A 6,572-nucleotide genomic window follows, 5' to 3' on the forward strand; every position below is an offset into this window, starting at 1 on the left:
TTTTTTTTCTAATTGTTGTGGTTCGATGAAGTATGATTGAGATGTAAAATCGTGGAGTTTAGAGGGTTCGATTTTGAATTTCTTTGTTGTTAGTTTAGAGTGGCTTTTACTGTGTAAGATAGAGCATTTTTCGTTTGATGAAGCTGGGTTTTGTTGATTAGTTGAATAATGAAGCTTATCCCTAACATTACATTTTAGAAATGTTATTGTTATATTCTGGTGTTAATCGAAGTGTTTTCTGCCATACATATTGCTAGATTATCCAATGAAGCTGCTCAGATGTCTCCTGAGGATGCCGATGTATGAATTGTCCTCAGTGTTCTGCATAATTTGTCGAGAGAATATGATGAGGCCATTGCATCTTTCAAAACTGCTTTGAAACTTAAACCTAATGATTATTCTCTTTGGAACAAGCTTGGTGCAACACAAGCCAACAATGTGCAGAGTGCTGATGCAATATTAGCTTATCAACAGGTAGCCTCTTCATGATTCCCCCTTGAATAGTGGTGGCCTATCTGTATACCTCCTGATTTGTTAATTTCATAATTATTTTTTTTATAATTTCAAATTTATTTTCGCTTCTATACAAAAAAGTGTGCCTAGGACTTGGCTTGTGCCTAATCAATTGAAAGGATGGCATAAAGAAATGCGATAACCCAACATGTCAATCTTTTATGTGCCAAACTCATATGGGTTGCATAATCTTTTCCTCTATTTCTCTTCTTTCTTATCTTTCAATGGTGAGTGTTATACAGCTCTCTTATAGGGTTGAATTATTTATTTGCTCCATCTTTGTAACCTTAGGCTGGTAAAAAGATTCTCCAAATATCATGTTGCACCTAGTTGGACCTTAGAAGACAAACTAGCTCTTCTATTAAGCTCCATGTAATTAGTTATTTGATTCGTTGAAGCTATTGGTTAATTTAGATGATTTGATTATGCACTTCCTCAATTTACATATACCCTTGATTATCTCTTTCAAAAATGCCTTTTTTAATGCATTCAGATCTTGCATATGCAGTTTGATTTGTTTACCCTCTGTTACTGAGATTGTCCATTTAAAATTATTTGATGATAAACTTCCCTTTGCTTGTGTTGGCTATATTTTTAGCACTATTGAATTTAGTCTTTTGGTCTCTGTCTGGATCTTTAGGCACTAGATTTGAAGCCAAACTATGTGAGTGCTTGGGCAAACATGGGTATCATGTGACAGCCCTAAAGTGACCCTAGTCAGAAAGCGGTTTCGGGACCGCTAAACCGAGTCACCAAATTATTTGAATGTGATATTTATGGTCTAAAATATGTGAATATGAATGTGCGAAAATTTTAAGCTTCGATTTAGTAAATTGCATGTGAATTTAGTCAAAAGGACTTGTGTGACACTTTTGAAATGTGATAGGCTAATCTACAAGGATCTAATAGTGCATGTAATCAAAAGGGAGGACTTGCATGTCAATTTTCCCCCCTAATATGTAGTGGCCGGCCATGAGCATGGGTGGACAAGATGTTATGGCTAAAAACATGTCATAAACATGTTGGGGTAATGCATTATGTAAGGATTAATAAAATAAAGGGCATGGGCAATAAAATATTAGTGTTAGTAGGATGAGAAACAAAAAAAAAAGAAAAAAGAAAGGATGTGTGTGATTGTCCCTCCCATTGCCGTGAGTTGAAGGAGAGAAAAACAAAAAAAAACAAGTGTTCATCCTTTAGTTCATCCTTGGCCGAATAGAGGAAAGAAAGGAAAGGGAGGAGCTTGAGAAAATCGGCTATGGTGATTTGCTAGACTAAGGTATGTTTGATGTTGGCCATGAGATGCATGCATGTTTTAGTTGTTAGCTTGAGTTCTACCTAGCCCATGGTCTAAATCTTGCTATGTGATGAAGATGATACTCGGCCTTGGGTGTTGTTTTCTTGCTTGGTGTTGATGTTGTGTTGGTGAGATATCAAGTTATTTTTGTGACCAAGTTGAGATTTGAATTTTTGGAATGAGTAAGGTTTTCGGCTATGGTAAATATAAGGGTGATGGATGTTGTGTCATGCTAAATCTAGATGAACAATATTAGTGCTTATATCTCGACATTCATGAGTCTCTTTCTTGGTTTTACCTCAAACCCATGAAGTATTTTAATTGGTGTTGTTAGAGATTTCGGTCATGGGATTATAAGCTTGTTAGTTTTGATGGTGAAATTTATGCCTTGCAAGGGTAAATGGTGTCTTGATGCATTCGGCCATGGTAGAAACTAGATGTGAAATGGTAGTAAGATGAAATGCAAAATGTTAGTATTGGATTACTAGTGTATAAATGCGTATTAGCCGAGTTTTGAATTTGAAACGAAACGAGATATAATCAATACAAGTAACCATACTTGTAGGAAGTATTAAGCATATAATTGGCCTCAACATATACATGCATACTCAGCCACATGAGAAGATTAGTGTTGCATGCATTCAGTTAGAGGCAAGCATATTGATGCCTTTATCTTGGTTAGGACAATCGGCTAAAAGGGAGTGTGGGTTAATATGTTGAGTTGATGCATGATTTCACATGTATGTGACTTTAATGTCTAATGTATAAATATGGGCTAAGTGCCTTGTGTTCCTCTTTTCGATGCTCAAATGATTAAATCAATTTATTTGTTTAATTAAGCTCAAGAGCAAAGGGGATCTAAATCCGATAAAGGGAAGGAAAAAGTGGTCGAATAGCCATCAAAATCGTTCGACAACATCCGAGGTAAGTTCTTGAGTAATAGAGCTTAAATTATGATTTGATTAGATCATGTTTTAAGCAAATCAAAATCATGCTCTTGTGTGTGGCTATTGAGCCGAAATTGCAAGTGTGAAAAGTGCCTTGTGTTTGAGTTTTGCTAATGAAAATGAAATCTGAATGTGTCATGATTTATTGATAAATGTGCATGGTTATTGAATGATGTCCGGCTAAGTCCCAAGGCTTTGTGCTAAGTGACTATATCCGGACTAAGATCCGAAGGCATTCGTGCGAGTTACTAAATCGGACTAAGATCCAAAGGCATTTGTGCGAGTTACTAAATCCGGGTTAAGTCTGAAGGCATCATGCGAGTTACTATAACCGGGCTATGTCCCAAGGCATTTGAACAGTAGCTATATCCAAGAAAACTCGAAGGTACGCGGTTCGGAATGAATGAACTTGCTGTAAAAATTTCAGTTAATACGCTTGTGAAATCCCAACAATGAGGTATGTTTCAGTATGTGCTTTGAATTAGTTGAGCCCTTACAAATAAGTATTCGCCGGTTGATAAATGAGCTACCACCTTTAGCTAAGTTGATCTTTGTGTATGAATATAAGGGTTGGTAATGTGAAGTAAGTATGATATTGAGAATTTGTGCATATGAAATTATCTATTTAGCTACATGAATGCTATACTTTGGTTGTGTCTAAATTCATGACTCAAACTTACTAAGCATTAAATGCTTACTCCGTTTCTTTGATTCTCTGTTTTATAGATTTTGGTTCTTCACTATCGGACTGGGATTTTTGAAGTCGAAGTCGCCCACACTATCAAAGCTCCTTTCGGTATATTTTGGTTGAACTTTGAAATGGCATGTATAGGACTACCCTTTTGGTGTAGGTCATGTACCTTTCGGTTTTGTGTAAATTTGGATAGCCATGCGAAAATGGCTTAAGTATACTTTGGGCATGGTATTATAATCATTGTATGTTGTTCATTAAGAGGTATGGAAATGTTTGGAAATGATTAGCCATTGGGATGGTTAATCATGATCATATTTTGTGCTATTTATGTTAAAGGGCTAGTTGAATCATGGAAACTATGAAATAGGTAAAGCCTACCTCAAAGACAGATGCTGACAGCTGCAGTGACGTGGATGTGAAAAATCACTAAAAATAGTAAGAATGGAATTAAATAGTGAATAAATTATGTAAACGAACCTTGGCGAGTCTATTTTCATAGAAAATAACGAAACTATCATATGAACAGTATGTTAAGAGATATTTAAGTTTTCGTGAGACAGGGCCAGAACAGTTTCTGGAGTCCCTATTCCGACTTTGGAAATTCATTATAAATTGACCAGAGATAATTAGAAGCCATGCCATATATGTACAGATTCCTTTTCGAGTCTAGTTTCTTTAGAAACAAACGGCGTTAGTATTGAGCCCTGTACAGGGAGATATCCAAGTCGTAATATGCAAAGGTCAGTATAGTCGATCCCTGTAACATTGGAGACTTTAACTAATAAACTGTACTAATTGGCCTGACCAAAAATTCTAGAAAAAAATTTGTAGATGCATATATGAGTCTAGTTTCAGGGAAAAATCACGAAACTAATTTTCGAGTTGTGGAACTCAAGATATGATTTTTAAGGTGATAGTGACACATGAAGTTTACCGTCTGGAAATTTTTAAAATGAATGCAAGTAAGTGGATTAAGCCCGTTAACCCCTCGTGTCCGACTTGGGCAGCGGTCTCGAAGTGCACGGGTGTTACAGATTTTATTGGTATCGAGCTACGGTTTAGTCGATTCTAGGACTACTATAATGCGTTGGGTTTAGCTATACATGCCATTTTATGTGATTATTTGATAGTGTGGTGATTTCGACATTTGCAAATATGTTTATTTATAGTAATGGATCCTGATCCCGACCGAAGCGGTGGTGATGATCTTGAGAGTGTAGCGCTGCTCCCGCACAAGAGACAGCGCCGGCGGACTCTCAACCTATTGCTAGCAATTGAATGATGAGGCTAGGCAAGCTTTTATAAGCGTGATGAATGATTGGTTCAACCAATACATTCGAACTAATCTGACTGTTCCACAACCTCCATTCCCGACAAATACCACCCCTGTACCTACAATGCCTCCGATGGCCCACCAAATAAGGTCAAATAAGCCCCAGTTTGATAGAATCCAAAAACACGGGCTCTTGAATTTAAGGCTACGGATAGCGATGATGCCGAGCAAGCTGAATTTTGGTTGGACAACACTATCCGGTACTAGATGAACTATCTTGCACACCGATGAGTGCCTAAAGTGTACTATCTCCTTGCTACGTGATTACGCCTACTATTGGTGGAACACGTTGACTGTCGTGCCAGAGAGCAAGTAACTTGGGAGTTCTTCCAAACCGAAGTTTGAAAGAAGTATATCAGTCAAAGATTCATTGACCAAAATGGAAGGAATTTCTTGAACTCAAACAAGGTTCCATGTCGGTTCACCGACTATGAGCGGAAATTTGTGAGGCTTAGCCAGATGCATGCGAGAATGCATTTCCTCGAAGCCGTAATGTGTAAGCGTTTGAGGATGGACTAAATGATGATATAAAGTCGTATGTTGGCATCTTGGAAATCCGAGAATTTGTGGTACTTGTTGAGCGAGCTTGCAAAGCCGAGGAGCTCGATATGGAGAAAAGAAAAGTGACATGGGAGCAAGGGAGTTTCATAAGAGGTCTTGGAAACCCTTCCCACGATCATCGAAGAAATTTAGAGATGGCTTAGGCGATCTAGAGACACTACGGGCCTTTCTAGACGAGATCGCGATCGACCCCTTGTAAGCACACGAGTCACTTCGATCGCCAGTGTTGGAAATGACCGTCGAGACAGAGCGGAATGCCAGTATTGTGGTAAATGGCATTCGAGGAGTTGTAGGTTCCATGACCGCTCCTGTTACAAGTGCGAGTCAGCCGACCACTTTATCAAAGATTGCCCAAGGTGGTCTGAATAGAATGCAAATCAGAGTGGGAAACCGGGTGCTACCACTGCTCGGGGTAGACCATCTAGAAATACGGGCAATACTAGTGGTGGTCAGAGAGGATCTAGAGATCTGCGACCAGATCCGAGGCTCGTGCTCTGCCGGGGCTTATGCAATCTGGCAGCGCGAGGATGCTTCCTCGCCGGATGTTATTACCGGTACTTTTACTCTTTTTGATACTAATGTGATTGCTTTGATTGACCCTGGTTCTACTCATTCTCATATATGTGAAACCTTAGCATCCAGTAAGACTCTACCTATTGAGTCTCTTGAGTTCGTAATCGGTGTCAAATCCCTTGGGTCGTTCGTGCTTGTTGACAAAGTGTGTAAGAAATGCCCCTAGTAATTCGAGGTTCTGTTTTCCGGCGGACTTGATGCTTTTGCCGTTCGATGAATTTGATGTTATTCTTGGATTGGATTGGTTGACCGTGCATGATGCGGTTGTGAATTGCAAAAGCAAGACTATTGATTTGAGGTGCATAAATAACGAGATAATTCGAGTTGAGTCTACGGACTTAAAGGGTTGCCACCGTAATATCGGCAATGTTGGCCCGAAATATGTAAGAAAGGGGTGCGAAGCATACCTTGCGTATGTACTTGATGAAAAGGAATTGGAAAAGAAACCGAATCTGTGCGGTGGTTTGTGAATACCGAATGTTTTTCCCAAGAATTACCGGGTTTACCACTGTTCGGAAGTAGAGTTTGGTATTGAGCTTGTACACGGACTACGCCAATTTTGATAGCTCCGTGTCGTATGGCACCAACCGAGTTAAAAGAATTGAAAGCTCAGTTGCAAGAGTTGACGGATAGAGGTTTCGCTCGACCAAGTTT

Source organism: Gossypium arboreum, chromosome 12, assembly GCF_025698485.1.
Source record: "Gossypium arboreum isolate Shixiya-1 chromosome 12, ASM2569848v2, whole genome shotgun sequence".
Lineage (NCBI taxonomy): Eukaryota > Viridiplantae > Streptophyta > Magnoliopsida > Malvales > Malvaceae > Gossypium > Gossypium arboreum.